This window comes from Pholcus phalangioides, unplaced genomic scaffold, assembly GCF_987345545.1.
Source record: "Pholcus phalangioides strain wild (caught in Gottingen) unplaced genomic scaffold, Ppha-v1.0 ptg000011l_1, whole genome shotgun sequence".
In the NCBI taxonomy this organism is placed as follows: domain Eukaryota; kingdom Metazoa; phylum Arthropoda; class Arachnida; order Araneae; family Pholcidae; genus Pholcus; species Pholcus phalangioides.
The window spans coordinates 31,838,161-31,860,867 of record NW_028301604.1 but is presented as its reverse complement, the minus strand read 5'-3'; the positions used below and the strand labels follow the sequence as shown (position 1 = coordinate 31,860,867).

The window sequence follows — 22,707 nt, the reverse complement described above, 5'->3', positions numbered from 1 at the left end:
ATAAAAAAATGAATAGTACAAACTCTTCGCGGTTAATTAATTGTAGAATTTTTAGCACTGAGGAAATTTATCCATTATACAACAACAAACGCTGCGAATTATCATTGTTTCATGCAAATATACGAAGCCTTAAAAAGAACTTCAACTCATTATCTGAAATTTTGACGTGCTGCAAAACACCTTTTAAAATTATTGCATTAAGTGAAATCAGGGTCACTAATAAAGTAGAATGTAATTATTTGGGTATTAAAGATTTTGAACTATTAATTTCACCTAGCAAAGATAGCTTAGATGGTGGCTCTGGAATGTACATGCATAATAAGTTGAATTACAAATGCAAATCAGAAATAGTTATCGATGAATGTGAATCAATATGGATTGAAGTAAATTATGATAATTGGATCAATTTATCGACCTCCTAGCTCTAATTTGAACAGATTTTTAGAGTCACTTGATTCTGTCTTAAACTTGCTGTCCACAAAGTCTACCGAAATATTTGTTTGTGGCGATATCAATATAAATTTATTAGCTAATAACAGAGTTTGTTCAGATTTCAATAATATTTTATTGTCTTACGGACTAGAACATGTTATAACCAGGGTTGGTAAAAAAACCAAAAAACCGGGTTTTTTTGGTTTAAACCGGTTTTTTGTTTTAAATAGTATTAACATTAAAAACAATGAAATTTCTGAAAAATCATTCAAACTTCTAATAATTAACTAAAATGAAATGGTTATTAATGTAATTAACACTATTCCCATACTAATTAATCAATAAATATTTCTTACATTTTAACAAAAACCAACTTTTGCAATTTAATTATTTTTTGCTCAACTCAATGGATTACTGTGTGTTTGAAAATTCTTTCAATGTTATTATTAATCATATAATATATAAAGGTTTTTCTCCAGTTACTTTCAGTATGCTTAATTAGGAAGCTATTTTGAAAAAAGTAATAAAAATTAAGTGAATATAATGTATTTAATGAAGCATAAATAATGCAGATTAATTAGCAATGATTTACGATATACAGGGTGATTATAACTAAGGTTCTGATTTCAAAACACTGTAAAAAAAGAACGATTGTCAAAATGACTTGAAAATTGACATGAATATTCCTAAAAAATGCAATTTTATTTGGTAAAGGGGAAAAAATACTTAAAAATATAAAATTAATGACATCATCCAACATGTGGGAAATTTGCTCGCAGAATGGAAACGATAGCCAGTCATGGCAAAATGATACCTTAATTATAGCATTGCATGATTTCATAATTCATGGAAACATCACAAAAAACGAAGTAATTGAACAAATAACTACAACTTACTTAAGAAATGTTAAATATGTTGTCCAACCTGAGGTTGAAAGCACAAAAATTGTTGTTCAACAACAGAATCGGAGTATGCCAGGGTCATGATGTAGATGTGCTTGCAATTCAGCTTTATTAAACCAAATGCCCCCCCCCCCCCTCCGTTAATATTCCTGAGGAACTTCTAACATATAGGGAATGCACTGGAGATTGCAATTCAAAGTTTGCAATCTGACCACTGTTTATTACACCCACAGCCAGTTGCAAGGGTTAAGGTGCATCGTGTCAAAATGGGTCTTCAGCAGCTGCTTTGCTGGTATTGCAATGTGCATCTTGATAGAAGTTCTATCCACACACTGATGCTGTGGAAGTGCTGAAATGATGTGGTGGCACAAAATAGATTATACTGCTGGCCAAGTACAGCATCATCTACTTGCACATTTTGCACTTTTTTCTTTTGCGAAAGAAACTTCCATTGCTTCAGGAGTATCCATGCAAATTTTCAAGTCATTCTGATCAGTACTTATTATATAGTTTTGGGGAATCAAAATTCAAATTATAATCTCCCTGCATATAGCTGATTATTTTTCATAAATCTGTTATTATTATTCAGTAGAACCCTGATTAACTGGGCTTAACAGTGTTAAAGTATAAAAAAAACTACTATTGAATATTAAGACTGGGAGATATACAGTAGGAGACGTGCTACTTCTTATGGGAAAGAAAATGAAAATGTATGTGAGGTAATGTAACTACTAGTACACTGGTCTTTGTCCTTTAAGGACAGCTGATGTCTTTATTGGATTATAGGACCACCTGCCCCTAGCATGATGGTGTCACTACTGTTGCTGCTTCTTTGTAAAGGGAAAAAGAAACCCTGTGAGATAATACACCACTACATTTAGATGTGTGATGCAATCCTTATTCATGAATTTGCTAAAGATAGAGCATCAGAATGTAGCCAAAGGGTAAAAAATGTTGTAAGAATGAGAAATTTTGGCTTCTGTGTATAACTTTAAATAACTAAGATACTTCATATGAAAAATATATATATATTCTGGCCACTTTTATGAGACTTTTTGAAAAAAACCGCTTATAAAATATTATGTCATTTAAAGATATACCATCAGAATGTACCCCAAGGATATAAAATGTGGTAAAAATGAAACATTTTGGCTAATAATGAACCAATATGATATTTTTCAAGGGAAAAAATTATATTTAGGCAACTTTTATTTGATTTTTTGAAAAAAACCAAACTGGTTTTTTTAAAAAAACCACTTGGTTAAAACCATGGTTTAAACCAACGTGGTTTAAACCAAACAACCCTGGTTATAACCAATGCCACTAGAAAATGATCAGCTTTGGATCATATTTTTATTAGAACAAAGAAACAAATATCTACAGTGGGCATTATAAACTCTGATATAACAGATCATCATCCGATCTTCATTTATCTTGATAATTTTAAAAATAATATTGACAGCCATAAAGAAATACAGACTCGTTATGATCATAGCAAACTAAATTTATTATTATCTGATCCACCTTGGGTCTCTGATATATTGTCATGCAATGATCCTAACGCTGCTTATCAAATTTTTTCTTAACATTTTGAGGATACATTGAAAGAAGCAGAAATAAAAAAAGTTAGAATTAAAAGTACAGCATCCCCAAACAACCCTGGGTCTCCAGCTCACTTCTCAAGTCTATTAAACACAAAGACAGGCTTTATAGTAGATTAAAATCCAATCTTTTCACAACATTCAATTAAGAGAAAAATATAAAACCTATCGAAATATACTGACATCTACTTTACGAAATGCCAAAAGAAAGTATTTTGAAGATCAATTTTTAAAATCTAATGGAAATATTTCAGAAACATATATATATATATATATATGGAAAGTAATTAATCAAGTTTTAAATAAGAATACCAAACAATCTACTGTGATTCCAAGCCTAAAAATTTTAGGGTCTGTATCAGAATCAACTAATACTCTAAAGATTGCAGAAACACTGAATCATATATTCTGTAATCATAACACTGATACGCCACCTGCTATTAATAACGAAATTTTTGTAAATTATAATATAACAGCTGTCTCAAATTTTTTGTTCCTGAATCCAATTACTGCTGATGAACTAAACAGAATAATATCAAAACTTAGCTCTAAATCTTTTGTTGGTTTCGATAAAATAAGTATATGTATTGTGAGAGAAAATATAGAATTTTTTTAAAGTTTTTCTGTTATATCTAATAAATTTTATCTTTGAAAGCGGAATTTTTCCAGATCAACTAAAAATTGCAAAAGTAATTCCATTATTTAAAAAGGGTGATCGAGCTGATCCCCTAAACTATCGTCCCAGATCAATTTTGCCAACATTGAGTAAAATCATTGAAAAAGCGATGTACAATAGAATTTCGAATTTTCTAGAAAACAATTGCTCCATATATGAAAAACAATTTGGATTTCATAAAAATATGTCAATTAAAACTGCACTTATATGGTTCATTGGCACAATGCGATGTGCTATAGATGATGGTAATTTCATGTACAGAATATCCTTAGACTTTAAGAAAGCATTTGATTTCGTAAACCACTAAATTTTACTAAAAAAACTTGCTCTCTATGGAATTGGTGGTGTAGCATTAAAGTTGTTTGAGAGTATTGTTTCCTCTCAAGCAGGAAACAATTTGTAAATATCGAAGCGTACAACTCTAGTGTCAACAACGTCACTTGCGGGGTACCTCAGGGTTCTTGCCTCGGACCACTTTTATTTCTATCTATGTCAATGACATCTATAAAATATTCAGAAATTGCAAAGTATTTATGTATGCAGATGACATGGCCCTTTTACATTCAGGAAATAAAATTCCTCAAATCATAGATGAAATCAACTACGGTATGAACTTATTAAGCACCTGGCTATCAGTGAATAAGCTACAACTCAATACTTCTAAATCAGTTTGCATACTTTTCAGACCTTGGCAAAAGCCGTTGGACACTGTGCCAGTGACAATAAAATTCAAACAGGATGGGTTAAAGTTCGTTGATTCGGTTAAATACTGAATTATTTTAATTGATAAGCATCTTTCATGGTCTAACCATATACTAGAAGTCCGCAAATCATTAAACTCCTATATATACATATTTTCGAAAGCAAGGCATTTCGTACCCTTTTATGTAATGCGCATGTTATATTTTTCACTTTTTTTCTCTAAATTAACTTATTGCTTGGAAGTATGGTCATCTGCCACTTTAACATCTCTACATCCCCTGATAATTGCTGAAAAGAAAATATTGAGGGTAATGAGCTTTGCCTCATTTAATGAGCACACTGCTCCTCTTTTTAAACTATGGCGAATTCTTCTGTTAGATAGCTTGGTAAAATATTGATTAGCTATAATAATATATGAATCACTACATAAACTAACACATATTCCCTCTTTTCCTATCCCTGCACACGGATATCCAACAAGATTCTCCTCTAGAAACTGTATCCCGACCCCTACAGTGAGAACTAATTTCAAGAAAAATATGGTTTTCCTCCGGGGTATTCACATTTGGAATTCTCTACCATTGAGTGTTCAGAATAAATCCTTAGCACTGTTCAAAATGACTGTATTTAACCATCTTCTGGATGAAAATCCCTTGGAATGAACACGCGTGCTCGTCTGTACATATGTACAAAAGCACTTGTTATCACTCTCTCTGTGATAAGAGGTTTTCTTTACCTTCACCCCCTCCCTCTCCTCTCGCCAAAAACAATTTTCTTTTTAAATCCAATCTTTGTAAATGTTTCTCCCTTTATACATTGTTTTTTTCTCCAATACCTTTTTTCCATAACCAAACCAGATTTTTTAATCGGCATGGGGTCTTCCATTAGTGTCCTTATCAGCACTTCCACTTTATCCATACCTTTTTTAACTTCCCTCACATCAACGACCCTTGTGAAGTGACTTGCTTGGTCTTTCTTAAAAAATTATTATTTTTGCTGGCTCCTTCTTCTGAACTAATTATGCAAACAATTATGAACTTTTCACAGAAACTCAGATAAACTCCTTTGTTGGTGAAAGCAACTTTCCTTCTGTTTCATTAACTGTGGTTAGCAAAGTACTGCAATAGCAATGTCACATTAGCAAATTAATGAATGGGAAGACAATAAATGAAATTTAAACAAATATTACGCAATGAAAAATTAATTTAACCTGATATCAAATTTTCTATATCAAATAATAAATAATTCGACAGGTAAATTTGAGTGGAAACAATAATTCGATTTGGTTATGTGGATAGTTAACATCAAGTGTAGATTCTATTTATTTTAATTTTTATTTTTGTCTAGCTTTTTCTCTCCCTTCTGTATTATTAAAAATTTGCCATTGAATTAAAGTGAAAAAAAACCCAGCAGCATGAAATTCTGTTATATCAGCTTTGGATTGCCATAATTCATTTTTTAATTTAATAAATAAACATATTTACAGCTATTTGGCCGATATACTTTGTTCTTTTTATCTTTCTTTCAGGTCAAAAGAAATAAGAAGATTTACGTGTATCGCAAGAGCAAAGATGTCATAGGGTCGAGAGCATTCTACTAGCTTTTAGCTACTGTTCTCTTCATTGTCCCAGCTTTCTTCACCATATTATGAATTAACTATTTTCTACCGTGTCCATTCAAACATTTTTTTCTTTCTCTTTACATAATCTCTTTCAAATATTGTAAAATATGTAATTTAATTGTAAACTCTAATTCGTAGAATATTATTGAAATTGACTGGGGACAAATAAATTATGTTATATTTTCAAAATAAAACAACTGCACTGTCTTTTGTTATCAAACATCTTTTCATAAGCTTGTATTTTGTTTTTGGTGTTTCAAGGCTTTTGACACCTTGTTTGAATGAGCGGCTGTCATAAAATTTTTCATACCACTCTATTTAAGATGACACTTTTTGCTTACTGAGGGCACTATTTGCTGCCTGGAACAGCAGTAGTTTGAACAGGCTAAAAATTTTTAAAGTTTTCAATTTTTTTATACTCGAAAGAAATTGTTGCAAAATGGGAAGAGTTTCGGGAGATTCAGTGCTATGTTTGGCGATTTAGCAAGCACTTTTTATTTGGTGATATTAGCGATTTAACACTCGTTATTCGGCTAAGTTGCTAAATTAGCATTTGTAATTCGGCAGACTTGCTCTCTTTTACTCTAAATGAATTTTTTTTTTCACAAGACATCAGGATTTGACGTAATGATGACCAACTATAGTTATTCCTGCTGCCGCTGTGGTGGTCGAGTGGTCATAATGATGGACTCGCATTGCGAGGACGCGGGTTCAAACCCTACAGTGGTGGTCGGCTGAAGTTAGTTTTCTGTGGTTCCCAACTTCAAGGCGAGAATACGCGCTGATCTCCTTTTTAAAAAGTTTCGCCACAGAGAGCAATAGACCTACAAACAGTACAAATGTAATTTAATCATAACACATCACTCACTTCACTTCTGAAATGTTTTAGATAGCAGCACTGAAAAATTCAAACACAACACTACATACGCACTGACTGTTAGGTACACACACAGTTACATTTCCAGCGCAACTCACTAGGTAAGTAAATCGCCCATAGATGGTGATAGACCTGAGTTGTGCTCAGTAAGAAATTTCTGCTGCTCACAGTGGCGACTTTTCTTCTTTTTTTTTTAAAACGGAAACTGATTCACATTTTTCGCTTTAACTCTTTAACGCCCAGACAGAAAACCTGGGAGGGTCGTGAAAATACCAAGTTTTTTCTGTTCGAAGTGGACTCGTCCAAATTTCGGCCACTTTCCCTCTCCCCACCCTTTCTCCACGAGTTTCTATTCATGCCACCCTTTGTATTGACGTTCACCCTTTAATTTCAATGGATTTTCGGGAGATAATTAGTCTACTGAAAACACCCCTTTCCTCACAGCATTATCTCTTTGTAAAATGCATTGAGTACCTTTAGTCCATTTTCAAGGAACATTCTAGTACATCAGCTTTTAAAATCCCATTGATAGGGCGTTGCAGTTGTCTTTTCCGTTCCCGCCTCTGACAAGAGCTTTCATCTTCTTCCCCGTTGGTGACAAAAGCCCACCAAAACATACCCATACCCCCTAGCTGGGCCGACTTGAGGCGGTTATGGGCATTAACCTACTCGGCCGACTTCGGGCGATCTGGGTATTATAGAGTTAAAGCTGAAAGACCATTGCAAACCATCTTCAGCTGCACGATTGCGGTTATTATCAGGGTTTTGCGATGGAAAGCCCGATGTGATAAGTCGATAGTTGAAATAAGGGGCCGCAGTTATCTCAAACCGATTGTCAGGGTCAAAGTTGGGAACTTGCCGTGAAAATTCTGAAATCGATCCAAAAAAAAATCCGCTACCCTCTCTCTAATTTTGCAAACTTCTCTCTCCGAACTTCCGGCAACACTTTCAACGAGAGACCAGATGAATTATCGGTTCGACATGCTTGTGCAGCACTTTAAAAAAAAAACTGTCTTGGGGTAAAACAGTGAAGGGTAAATAAATATTAAATATTTTTTGATTGAAAATTTTCGTTCAAATGTAAAAAATCTCTCTTTAGTGCTTACGAAGCATGAAAAGCACACATGGTTACACATAGAACCCCAGTTTTTTCCCAACATGAGTTTACAGTGTTAGTCAAACTACTTTCCAACAGAGACCACTATTTTTTCAAGGTCACGAGATAGCATGACTACAGAAGATGCGAGGAAGTGGTGCTGGAAAGTACAGAGGAATAAAACACGCTCTTCTCGGAAAGAATCGTTCCGCGGAGAGCAGGAACAAAAATTGTTTTGGCGTCCTTTCCGAAATTCCAGGTATACCGAGGCAAAATTCGCTATTTTGGCTATTTGGCGCAGCAAAATTCGAAAATACACTATTGGAGCAAGATAGCGCAAGATGTTGATTTTGGCGCAGCGCTACGCAATTGGCGCAGAGTTCCCGCCCTGCATACAGTGAATTTATTGCATACTTATGCATCTTCAAATTTTCACATCAACATTGAAACATTAAAAAACATTTCAGACAAACAAGGTGCATGTTTTTATCATAGGAAAAAAACCCACTGTGTGAATCATTAAGAAATCACTGAGCTTTATGACAAATTTCTCCAATGGAAAATGTTTCCACTACAAACAAATCAAAAGTACAAATTACTCTAATTTCTGGCTGATAATTCAAGAATTATAAACTAAAAACACACTGAGTATTTATAATAATTCATGCTCTAATACATTTCTCAGAATGATTTATAGGCCACTGCATATTATCTACAGCTCCCCCAGATTGTTTATATTGATTTGTACGAATGATGGTTTTCTTATACAATGTAGTGTCCATATAATTTCTGCATTCACAACTTCAATTTTCAATAAATGACCTCCAATGAAACGTTTATTTTGTTTTCAAGTGTCACTTTCTGGTTTGATTAACAGCAGGAAGTTTCTTGAGCAATAAATTTGAAGATGAAGCCAGATTTTCACCAAATAGCAACGCTTTTCACTTTTCATACGGGATTTCAGCATCAAGCTTTTATTACTGGAGGGAGCATGGAGCTGCAGTGACGGCAGTAACAACGAAATGCAAGGAAAACATGACGCATTGAATAACACAGTTCGTGCCTGTCAATTTCCCCATTGAAACATACAGTTTAGTCTATAAATATTGCAATTAATTTTCTTTTAAAACTAAAAAAAAAAGAACTCTTCTAAAGATAGAAAGAGATTAAATTATTTTTTTCATTAATTCTGAATGTATTTCATTGATGCTGAAAAAATTTCGTTAATGCTGAAAAAATTTCTTTTGTTAATTCTGGAATAATTTTTTTCATTAATTCTGGAATAATTTTTTTCATTAATTCTGGAATTTTTTCATCAATTCCAGAATTATTTCTTTCATTATTTCTTTCATTAATTCCTTCATTAATTCCAGAATTATTTCTTTCATTAATTCCAGAATTAATTCCAGAATTATTTCTTTCATTAATTCCAGAATTATTTCTTTCATTAATTCCAGAATTATTTCTTTCATTAATTCCAGAATTATTTCTTTCATTAATTCCAGAATTATTTCTTTCATTAATTCCAGAATTATCTGCTTTATTAATTCTAGAATTATTTCTTTCATTACTTCTGGAATTGCTTTCATCAGTTCTGGATTTGTTTCTTTCACTAATGCTGAAATTCTTTCTTTTATTGAAATTCTTTTATTGATGCTAAATTCTTTTATTCATGTTAAATTCTTTTATTGCTTCTAGAATTATCTTTCATTAATTTTGGAATTATTGCTTTATTAATTTTGGAATTATTGCTTTATTAATTTTGGAGTTATTGCTTTATTAATTTTGGAATTATTGCTTTCATCAATGCTGAAATTATCTCTCATTAATTCTGGAATCATATCATTGATAATGAAATTATTTATTTCATTTATTGTTTTAAACTCCTTTAAACGACTATGGATGCCATTAGAAAATAACAGAGATCGCGCCGACATTCAACGTGGCACGTGATCTTCCAAGGAATGATGTAGACTGCTGACGTCACACCAGTGCCGGAATTAGAAGGCAGGAAGGAGGGGGGTGGCAATTTTTAGGCGAACACCATTACAAAATTATCGATTTCCGAATTGGTGGGGGCAGCAAGACAATACAAAAATCCCAGTTATGGCCCTGCGTCACATACTCCCTCCAGTAATATAAGCTCAATGGATTTCAGTGCCAATTCACTCATTGAAGCGATATTGATGATTTTGAAGCACAGCTTGCATTTGGCGGCATTTTTGTCTGGCACACTCAGCAACCAATCTTGATAGCAGGGATTTTTCAGCCACAAGTTATTAGAAGTACATACACTTGCCACTCATTTTTTTGTTTTCTTTCTTTGAAGAACCTTATACAAGCGCTTCACATCACTCCTTAATTTAAAAAAAAATCAATATTTTGTTTACACGGTAGCTTCGCTTATTTGCAGACCGAAAGGCTGAAATTATTTTGGAAAAATGACGCAAAAATTACAAAACTTTTTTTAAGATATTGATTTCTCAAGTCCTCAAGAAAAAATACCTAGTACAAAAGTTTAATGACTTCCAACGACTCCAAATACGTCTACATACGATCGCAGGATACATGCTACCATAAAGCCAGGTTTCCCTAGAAGTGGGTTGTTGGAGGCCAGAGCGTGCCGACTCAGTTGAAGAAAAAAAAACAACTATCAGAAGTTCATTTTGAACTCTAGCTTTTATTCCATAAAAGTTGCAAGGAAAAAAAAAAAGATCAGATCATAAAAATAAATAAATAGAACGGCCGACAAATAACAACCGACAATCTCAGGGAGGAAAAAAACAATCCCGACATACACGCGGAAAAAAAACCAGCCTACGATATAAAGCCGAGCTCCCTTGAGGGGGGAGAGCACATCGCGGCGATTCACATATTGTGTGGGGCCGAGGGGTTCCACGTGCACAGAGAATAAAAAGGAAAAAAACATTCCAACATAGGGTTTTGCGCCGCATGAACCGAACTGGATCATTTCACATGGATAGAAACGTGTTACATAATCACATTACGTGTTTGTGTTTTCCTACCGTGGAGCATCAGCTCACGGCCCTGGCATCAGCTACTCTGTCGTCTGCATGCTTCGGTTTGAAGGGAAGCATTGAGCTCGATGAAATGAAAGAAAATAACAAAAATTAAGAGAAGATCGGTGAAACACGTGGCGCACAATGCATTTGACTCCTCCAGAAGCCAATCACGCCCGACGTAAAACACTATCGTGAGGCTTGTTGAGCTCTCTAGGAAAACAGTTGAACCTGTTTTCTTATTATTGTTGAGTGGACGGCGTGTCACGCTGGGTGATTCACTTTTGCATGCGGCACAGAAAACCTGCTCCTAGGAAAACCCGGCTTAAAAATAATGTGAAAAAAAATGTGCTTTAAATCTAATTATCGAGGGTTATTGGCTGCTAAGGCTTCTTCCGTTTTTCCCTGTGCTTTGTCTTTTTTTAAGGACGTCACTTATGGAGTAAAGAAAATGGCGAAAATTATTTTGGAAAACACTTGTTTTTATTAAGGACTCCCGCAGAATTCTTAAAAAAATTTCTTTTTCAAGGACTTGTGGATTTTCAAGGACTTTCAATGCCTTGAAAATTAACCTTTTTTTTCAAGGACTTTTCAAGGACTGTATGAAACATGGTTTTGTTATTTAACGTATCTATCAGGTTAAAATAACTATTTGACAGTAAGTTTTCCACTGTTTTAATACCGATTTAGTTTCTGTAGTCAAAAACCTAACCCTGATGCCCTATCATATATATTTTGAATAAGCAGCTCTATTCTGCTTAGCAAAATGAACACAGGTAATGAGTAGCTTAGATAAATAAACCATAAAATTATATTTTATATGTTCTAGACTCTTATGTTGAAATATTCTCAACATTGCAAATTATAATTAATATTTGTTTTAATTATAGTAATAAATTAATGTTTAAAAATAAAACATGCAAAAAAAGTAAGTTTCTCATCATGTTATAACCTATTGTGTTAAAAAAATTATCAAAAGTTATTTTTGATGGTTTTCAACAGTTTTTGACAGTTTAAACCAGTTTTTGATGCTTGTCATGTCAAAAACCCAACCCTGGTTAGAATAGAACTGTCTGATGTGTATCACAAATTACAATATTTTTTATAATGCAAGGTACATTCCATAGACCACTTGTGTAATTTTCAAGAACTGTGAATGTGGATCAAATGAAACTGACCAAGAACTAAAAAAAAACTTTTTTTTACCTTACACATGCCTTTACTTACAGCCATTGCAAAAGCAGCTCCACCAGTACATGAAATCACAGCAACTATTGGAGCCCGATTAGGACATTGTGAACTGAGTATGATAATTTTTGCCAACAAGGAAGCTTTCTGACCTCCTATATAGTTGTACAGGTTGATATATAATGATAACTTATAAGGGAAAAAATGAATCTCATTTAACCTTCAAAATATGAAAAAGGAAAAAAACTTGCCATGAAAAAAATTGATAACACAAACCAAAATCCTGATAACTGTAAAAAAAAAAAATTCTGATGTTATGCTATTGGTTTGCTTCATACTTTTCGAAAGTGATAGTAATATTACCAGAATCATAACATTATCTGTGATTCCAATAAGCGGCTCAACTGTATTTCATAAACACTACAAATATTTTCAGCCTTATGAATGAACTGCTTCTGGTGAGTGTGGATCTTTGCTCTCCTGAAGAGCCTGGGATGATGGGCTGATAAGTTTTTTAAAGGAACAGTCACAATTCAACCAATGCAAATACCATCTCTTTATAAAGCATCTCAGTAGCAAGCCAGATAACTCTGAATATCCAAAGCAAATGTAAGAGTTCTGGCTCATTAGAATCAATTTTTGTTTGTTACAATTGCGATGGCAGTCTACGCATTTAAAAAGTCAGCCTTCTTTGGCGAAAGGTGTTTTAGGAGCTAAACAAAAATGCTTAAAAAATTCCTCATATATTTTGTTTTCCATTTCCTGAAGATGTTTATTCTTGTACTATGATGAGCACATAACAATGGGTGAAATTGAGCATTTCATCCACATTTGTCTCATGTACATCTTCAAATCAGGTTTCATCTTAAAATGATGAAACCTGATTTGATATACGTTTCATATATCTTTAATTTATAATCTCATTTTCACAATTAAAATAAAATGTCCTACCAAATTTCACTCTGGTTAAAATTTTAAATATTAACTTTTAAAAATCATGTTGTGTTAGAAATGTATAAAGTGAGGGATACAAGTATATATATTTTTCAAAAATCATTTACACTTTATGTAATTTTAAATGGAAAAATAAGTTGCATCAACTTTTTAAAAAAATCATGAATAATAATAAATTGTAAAAATATCATTACTCACAAAAAAATTTCAGTTTTAATAAGTGTGTTCAGTTTCCTTTAATGAAAAAAAAAAACCAAGTGTATTATATAACACTAATGCTGAAGACTATGAACCTGGGAATAAACCAGCTTGTCATCCTTCATAGGAATAATGAGATAGGAATCGGTTTTCAAGCATCATGCTTAAAACTACAACTAGTCTTTATCTTTATATGAAACCGACTATAGCTCAGGCCTACCACAATGAAGTGATTTCACAACTAGGTCTAGATTCTTATGCAATCTTAAGATGTGACATATCACCCATGTAGATGTAGCCAATCACCAGCACTCATTCAGGAGAATTTTTGGTGGTGAGGGCATAATTTTTTTTTTTTTTTTGGGAAGTTGGTCTTGAGCATGATTTTGTTAACTAATGTCTCAAGTTCATTTCCAGTCCAATGACTTACATCAGAGTAACACATCAGTGGATAATATGTTTATTTCTTGGATAAAGTGCACAAGGTAAGCCAGATATTAACATAATAAATGCTAATAAAAATAGCCAGAGTATATTCTATTAAACCTTCTACCTCTCCAATACACAATCAACTACTGATCTATGGATCTACTATAAAAAAGGGAAATTTTCCCAGAATCCCCTGGGCTTACACTGATTGGAGAATGATTAATGTAACATAATTGCTAATTTGCATATACTGATGACACTTTCTAAAAATGTATATGTACCAATTATCTCTTCAAACAAACTCGAATTAAACACAAATATTATCTCTAAGTAAGTATATTTTGTATATTTTCAATTGTAGAAGCAAATTATACTATCAATACGCCTGTAGTTGCCTCATATAAATTTTTATTGTATCAAATGCTACTGTTATGTGAACATGTATTTCAATATAATTGTAACAAAAATTTATCCAAAATCATTTTATTATCTAACTTTATTTTTTATTATAACTTTTGTGTTATTTAATTTTTTGTTTCTTTCGCCTTTACTTTTAATTAGTTGCTCTGTACAGGCTCTGGCCTCTAGACGACAAACATTGAGATTTGACTGTTTTATGTGTTATTTAACTTTGGGAACAAATAAATTTGAAAAAAAAAACTTGATAATTACACAAATTATAAACATAATACATACTTCATTTGAGAAAAATACATAAATAAATATGTATTTCTTTCAATCTAACATATACCCCCATTTTTGGTCAAAATCATTCAAAATATTTTTAACAATAAAAAAGGGAACCTCAAAATTTTCGAAATTGAATCTTTGCCAATGGCTTCATGAATATATCTGCAACGTTAGATTCACTCTCGATTTTTAGTATTTTAATGACACCTTTTGCAATGAAATCTTTAACAATGGTATTTTACATTTATATGTTTATTTTTGCATCATTTTCTACATAATCCTTTGAATAGTCAATAGCACATTATGAATCACAGTACATGATTATTCTTTGATTATTTTGTCTAACAAAATTATTTTGTCTAACAAAATAATTTCACTACACAAAGATGCCATTGATATATATTCTGCCTCCATTGCAGATTTTGCAACACAGTTTTGTTGCTTCGCCTTCCATGATATAGGTATGCCACATAAAAATACAATATAACCTGTTACACTTTTTCTAGTATTTTTACAATTTGTATAAAATCACTTAGAATTATCCTACCAAACCTTCAAATACATTCTCATTTGTAAATTCAATACTTCAATGTTTTGTAGATACAACATATGGGAAAACTTTCTTTAGCACTAGCCAATGAGAAAAACCAGGGTTCTGATTGAATTTAGACAATTTGCATAATGAAAATGACAAATCTGGTCTGCTTCTACTAGCTAGGAACATTAGGGAGCCTATTAAGTTCTATAAGGTGTATCTTTCATACATTCCTCTTGTTTGTGATTTACAGGATATTGTCTCTCAGTTATGTTAAGGGTAGGTGATAAAGGTATATTTGGTTCAATCGACATATTAGGTTCAAAAAATTTTATCAATCTATCAGTATAATTATATTGATGAATTCTAATATTTTTCTTATTCACATCAAATTGTACTCCCAACAATGGACCTAATTCTTTCACATCAAATAACAATTTGATCTTACCTTTTACCACATTCAAGTAATATTCACATTTTCAGCAAATAATAAAAGGTCATTAACATATACAATTATCACAGCATAATTTTCCATATAATATACACAATTTGTACTCGTGAATTTTTGAAACCCAATAGTTTTTAGTTTCTCATCCAGTTCTTGGAACCACATTCTACCACTTCAATGTAGAACAATGTTTTATTCCACTCAACACTCTACGAAGATTTTTGAGCATGTATATATAATGTATTTGGAAGTTCTCCATTTCTTTGAAGATATTAAATGAAGCTTCGTTGTTTTCATTTATCTGCAAGTTATCTTGACTACTGTCACTGCTAGACATATTTTTAGATTGTTCCTTCACTACATTAGTGGGCTTCCATTCAAAATCTTCAGAATTGTAATCTATTCCTTTTTCTTCACAATATTTCTCCATTTCTACTCTACTTCTAATTCGAGGTTCACCTGTTGAGGGATAGTAATAAACATCAACTCTTCCCTTTGTCTTTCCACTTTGACGAGGTATCTCCTTCTTAGTGAATGTTATGGGTCTAATATTAATAGTACAAGGAGCATCATCACTCACAGTGAGGTCATTCTTCTGTTCTTGGTATGGAACGTCCTCATGCAAATTTAACTTTAACCAATTGAACATAGTCCAATCTGAATTGTGTTTTGTGGAGGTTTTCTCCATTCCAATTTGCTTTTCATTGAAACTGACATTTTGGCTTCAATGACTCTCCCTTCATTTGGATACGACACTCTATATCCTTTTGTAAATACTGCATATCCTACTAGGATACCAACTTTAGCTTTAGGATGCAGTTTATGATGTTTTTGTCTAGGCACATGCACATATGCTGTGCATCCTATTGACATTTGGTTTTCTTCCAAACCACCTGCAATATGGAGTCTCATTAATTATCAAGGTATCTACCAAATACCAAAAGAAAAATTGTTACTTTTTGGGGACTTTCCAGTGACCTTATTTCATTCGACAAAATGAACCATGCTGGACTGTTTTCTTATATCAGTGGTGATCCAAGATTCCAGGATCCAAGTTAATTCAACAGGCAATACTAAGAGAAATGTTGGGGGCAGAGCATGCCGACTGAGTTGAAGAAAAAAAAATAATTGGAAGTTCATTTTGAACTCTCAATTTCTATGCCATAAATGTTACAAGCAAAAAAAACAAGACATTTACGATCATCAAAAAAATAAAACGGCAGACAAATAACAACTGGCAATCTCAGAGAGAGAAAAAAAAAAAACGATCCCGACATACATGCGGAAAAAGAACAAGCACCCAGTTTTAAAGAAAAACCATTCTATATAAAGCTGCGCTCCCATGAGGGTGAGAGCATGCTGCCACAGATTTAGGTATTGCGTCGGGCCAACTGGTTCCCTGTGCACAGAAAATAAAAAAAGGGCAAAACACCCCTTTTTCACATTGAAAATAAAAAATAAAATGAATAAAAGCGTAATTTTTTATTACACATAGGTTGTTAACATATCGCAATATTTTTCTTTCCACATATATGTGATAACCTAAATTCATTTTTCTCTAATAAATATTTTACAAAGAAAAATCTAATATCAATGTGTTTACTGTGAAAAATGTATCATACTCTGATTGTCACAATAAATAATAGGAATATGCAATGGTAAATTCAATTTTTCAAAATTTGGTACAACCAAATAGCCTCTGACTGTCTCCAATAATGCTATAAACTCTACTTCCATAGTTGAAATCGCTACAAATTTTTGTCCATAGTAAAATAACATAAAAAATCCCATAGTAAAATAACATATCCGTCCATGGAATGACGACCATCTCTATCGGATGCCCAACTAGCATCTGAATATGCAATCAAGTCCATATTCTTACTTTGATCTAAATTAATACAATAATGAATAGTATTAACAATGTAATTAAATGCTTGACACAATAATTTCCAATGAATAACAGATGGTTTTTCAAGATATTGTGATAATAGAGTACATAATATCGAAATATCGGGTCTCGTCCTGTTAGCTAAAAAAAAATAAGCTCCAGATTAAATTCCAATACGGAATATCTCAGAATCACTTTCTTGACATTCCTGAGTTGTAATATCAAATTCGTCCTTTTTGATTGTGTACACCCATTTGTTTCCCAAAATTTTTTGATCGTCAGGTTTTGGGACTAGATCACGTACATCCCGCAATTTTAGTGCTTTGATCTCATCTTTCATCACTTTTTGTCCCTTGTCCTTTTTTAATGAGTTTCTTGCATCAAAGTATGAATTAGGGATTTTTAATGTAGACACAGTGAACTTCTACATTTGTGTCCAATTCATTCAATGTATCATCATAAATATCATTTTAATGCTTTGTATCCCCTCTAAAATCAAAATCGTCTCAATTTATACTAATCCCTTTTTTTTAACAATATTTTTGTACATTGTTTTTACTTCTAAGACATTTTTAAGGATAATAATAGACATCCTTCCTACCCGCTGTTTCACTCTATTTTATAGTTTTTACGATCCTTCTCCATTTCACGTCCCTGTCACATCACATTTTCTGATTATCAATGCCCTCTTCAGAGAATCTCCTGTTTCTAGTTCCGAATTATTATGAAAGTTAACCAAAGGATTTTCCGTACACTTTTGAGGCTCTCTTTCAATTTCTGTACCCATAGTAAATTCATTGAATTTTATGCTTTGTCTCAATAACCTTGTCGGTTTTCAAAATCCAAACTCTATAGCCTTTTGTTTTTATTGCATAGCCAACCAATACTTCCTTTTTCACTTTGCTGTATAGTTTGTCTCTGTGTTTTAGGAATAAACACATAAGCCAAACTTCCTATAACTTTCAAATGTCTGACGGAAAATTTTTTGCCACTGAAAATCTTCAAGGGTACTTTCCCTTTCAAAATTTTTTGGAAATCTATTTCGTGAATAGTTCTGCGTACTCGCCAGTTCAGTCCACGTCTTTCTGCAATTTTCCTTGAAGCAAAGAGGACCAGACTTCTTCCATGAGAGTGTGATTATATTGGTCTGCGATACCGTTCATTTCTAAAGAGTAGATATTAGTCCTTTTGCTTCTGATTCCTTTCTCTCTCAAATACCTCTCAAAATATTTAGCACAAAACACTAAACCATTGTTGGATCTAATGAGTTTAATTTTTTTCCCCATTTGCCGTTCCATTTTAGCTTGATACGATTTGAAAGTTAAAAATCTCATTCTTATGTTTCAAAATATATACAACTAAATACCAGAAAAAATCATCAATTATCGTATAGAAATACACAGCTTCTCCTTTTAATAATATGGATGAAAGTCCACATAAATCCACGTGACACAATTCTAATATGTTGGAAGTCTTAACTTCGACTCTTTCAAATGATGTGCGCTTTAGACATCATACATACATCACAATTTTCAACTTTACCATTTAGCTTATCAAGCCTGTATACTGAAGCCACTTCTTGAAAATTCACTTAATGCTTTAACATTTAAATGTCCAAATCTGGTGTGCCATAACATCATGTCGTTTCTATCAAGCAAATGAGCTTCATGCTTAGTGTTCATGTTAATAACCTTCCCATTAATAACATAAAACATTCCAGATAAAGGGGCACTGAAAAATAATTTATCATGTGAGTTGAAAACATCAATTTTTCAGTCGCCCAAGTGAGCGCTGTATCCTGCAATGCCAAAACATATTGCAATAAAAGTTCGACATAACCTTTTCTTCCAAGTATCAAAATTTTAACGTCACCGGATCCCAGAACCTTTGTACTTCCTTCTGCATTGATGGCTTCACCATCTGAGAGCTCTCGAAAGGTTGAGAAAAAAGTTCTGTCATTGCAAAAATGTTTGGTCGTCGCTGTATCAATTAGCCATTTAGCACATCAATTAGCCAATTAGCCCACACTCTTTGATGTTGATATCATCACGGACGCATATAATGTGCCACTCTTACTACTGTCCAAACAGTGAAGATCGGTTTTCTTCATTTTGTCTCGCTGATCACCTTTTTCCATTCTTTACAGTGTCTCACAATATGTCTGATGACTCCACATTTTTAGTACATTCTCGAGTCCCTGAATCTTGATTTCACCTTCTTGGACGATTTTCGACATTCCGTTAAACCAAACACTGTATCTTTAGACACTATCTCATCTTCACAAGATATATATATGTTGAACCCTATCGTACTCCGCCAAAAGCACTTCGCGTACTTTCACTGATGTAAACTCTCCATCTGGAAGTTGATACAACTGCATCACCACATTGTCATATGCGTGCAGTTGATGGGATAGAAGTTGAAATGCCACTTCATCATACGCACCGTTTGTCTGGCAAGTTCCAAATTGCTGACAGCGCTGAAAATTCTTCTAACGTACATAGACATCGTTCCAGACAGCATGAATTTTATCCCCATGAATTTGCTTCGAAGTGCTGCCACTCATGTTTGTTTTTTCAGTTCGTAGGCTAGTTCTATATCCTTCCAAACCTTTCTAGGATCTGTGGTTTCTAATACGAGATTTCATTTCATTCTCTATGCTCAGGCATATGACGGAAAGCGCTTTATCCCTCCTAGCGTTAAATTGCAATATTTCTTTGTCTAGTTTCCGATGAAGGCTCTGGTTCAGAACCATCTACAAAATATCATCCTTGGTTCATCAGCAACATCTTTATGTCGAATTTCCAATGGCAATAATTGTGTGACAGAGTCAATTGGTGAATGGGCATAAAAAGGGAAAACAATTAAATTTATGATTATGGAATTTTTTTTGCATTGTGTATCAGCCTCCGTCGACAAAGAAAGCGACCAACAAAATTTAATATAAGCCACACGGAGGAGTTAACAATAACAAATTTATTAAATTATCAAATAAAAATAAGGATTTTCCAAAGAGGAGATCCACATCCAACATGTCTATTACTACTGAGAATATATCATCTTGACATGTCAAATACTAAATGATTAAGTATTTCGATAAGTAATAAATGATTAGAAATTCTCGAATTGAGAGAGATAATTTTGATGAAATTGATATGGCACTCACCACCAATTATCCATCTTTTGGATGCATCCAGCCAACCAATTATCCATCTTTCGGATGCATCCAGCCCACCAATTATTCTTCTTTCTGATGCATCTCAGCCCTGGTCCTTCACCACAAGATCTTTCTTCGTCCTCTCTCTACAACCTCCACCTCGAATCTCCTTTTCGCACTTCGACTACAGGGAAAAAGACTCAGTTTATCACACTACCCCACCCTATATAGGCCCGATGGTATTAGCGGTACCCCAGAATTGCTTCTTGGAACTCGCTAGTTCCCTTCATGTTGGCGGCTCTATTATTTCCAAAGTAAACAATACACAAATTAATTTATTAAATTATCGAGGCACCAGAAACTGTAACACAGTCTGCAGCTCACAGTGTTACATACCTTTCCCTTTCATTGAAATCTACACCATAGATTTATAGATACTCCACCATATCCTAATGGTGGTGTGAGGTCCCAATCTCCATAATTATTTCTCTCTAGCATATCAATTCCCTGTAAAACTCAAATTCAGCAAAAACATACTTGTCAACCTATTTTATGCTAAAAAAACAATATACAATTATACAAGGATGACGTCACTCTCCGCTACCATACGAAGGTTTTTAACAACTGGCTGTTGCGAAGATATATTTCGGAAAGAGAGAAAATTCAACTGCCCCTGCAGGGAATCGAACCCACGTCCTTTCACTTTCCGGGTGAACGCCCTAGACCACTAGACTACAGAGGCACAGAATCTCTCAATCTTTCCTTGGAGCTCGTGTACACTGAAAGGGACCGTACATGGTCTAGTGGTCTGGCGTTCACCCGGAAAGTGAAAGGACGTGGGTTCGATTCCCCGCAGGGGCAGTTGAATTTTCTCTCTTTCCAAAATATATCTTTGCAACAGCCAGTTGTTAAAAACCTTCGTATGGTAGCGGAGAGTGACGTCATCCTTGTACAAGTCGCCATCTGGTGGCAACGTCAGCAGTCGTGAGCTTGGCCTGAGTCGGGTCCGGCCGTCCATGTACGATCCCTATCAATGTACACGAGCTCCAAGGAAAGATTGAGAGATTCTGTGCCTCTGTAGTCTAGTGGTCTAGGGCGTTCACCCAGAAAGTGAAAGGACATGGGTTCGATTCCCCGCAGGGGCAGTTGAATTTTCTCTCTTTCCGAAATATATCTTCGCAACAGCCAGTTGTTAAAAAACCTTCGTAATATAAAATTATACTCTATATATACATTGGTTATACAGATTACATGCATAACTATTAATTTGCTCTTAGGCAACACAATGATAAACTTTAATCCCATGCATCACACCTTCCAGTATTACGATATATATGTAAACACATACAAACAAAATAAATATGTATCTCAACAATAAAATGTAGGGAGAGGAAAAGAAAAAGATTTGCTATGGAAAGATAGTACACAAAACACTTTCAGAATAGTCTCCATTTTTTTTTTCCTTAGTTCACTAACCTAGATGCTTCGTTCAAACCCGAAAACAATGCAAAGAAGTTCTGTTCTTTCCCTAAATAACACAGAAGTCAGTCGTTCATATGACATGTGCACTACTCATTTCAAGTCTCTGTATGGGAGTCTATCGCGACACAAAGCACAGAGTCTGACATGGCAGTAATCCGTCTTGGGCATCTGACAAGACAACCGTCTCTTAGCGGCACACATTGATGTTCATCATCTTTGTGATTTTGTTTTTCCAAGCTGACTAGATCAGGCAGCCTGCCCCCCCCCCCCCAGCATCAAAGGTGAAGTCGACTGATCTAATGGTGCATATATGAATTGACATCATCATCGTGCCCCCACAGACTTCCAAGTCTATCTCCGCCTATGGTCATTAGACCGAACACAAAGAGGCGAGGTTCCGAAAAATATGTTCCAGAACTGCTTTCGGACTGTATGAGTATATGCATAACATGAGAGAACTTGCTGCAAAGAGGGATGGGCTGTTTACTTTAGCTACCACCACCAAAGTCATGACATTAAGTGGCAAAACTATTGTCTGTTTAGGGATTCTGCATTCAAAATGTTCACTTTGGTGGTTTAAACAGTCACTAAACATAATAGAGGCATATACATAAAGTAGTGAGTGTGATAAAAGAAATTTGTCTCGCATTACAAGATTCAAATGAAATTGCAATTTTAAGTAACACCGCGAGCCGCAGATGGTGTTACAGTTTCTTGTGCCTGGATGGACTTTGGAAATAATAGAGATGTCGACATGAAGGGAACTGGCAAGTTCCAAAAAGCAGTTCTTCAGAAGGGCCGCTAATAACAT

At 33.9% G+C, this 22,707-nt stretch overlaps 1 protein-coding gene and 2 non-coding genes across 7 annotated transcripts in view; 1 reads left to right on the top strand and 2 right to left on the bottom strand.

Annotated features, from left to right (window-relative positions):
- ICA69 (islet cell autoantigen 1-like protein) overlaps window positions 1–22,707 on the bottom strand; it is a 324,248-nt gene that overhangs the window by 254,397 nt on the left and 47,144 nt on the right. The window contains exon 3 of one of the 5 annotated variants that reach the window (XM_089239477.1): window positions 20,424–20,598. The exons of the other annotated variants lie outside the window; for them this stretch is intronic. The gene's annotated coding sequence lies outside the window, so the exon portion shown is untranslated. The remainder of the gene's footprint in view (window positions 1–20,423; window positions 20,599–22,707) is intronic. 5 annotated transcript variants of the gene reach the window in all.
- Window positions 21,083–21,156, bottom strand: TRNAS-GGA (transfer RNA serine (anticodon GGA)). Its single transcript has one exon. It is a non-coding gene; the product is annotated as a tRNA-Ser (tRNA).
- Window positions 21,486–21,559, top strand: TRNAS-AGA (transfer RNA serine (anticodon AGA)). The gene has a single exon. It is a non-coding gene; the product is annotated as a tRNA-Ser (tRNA).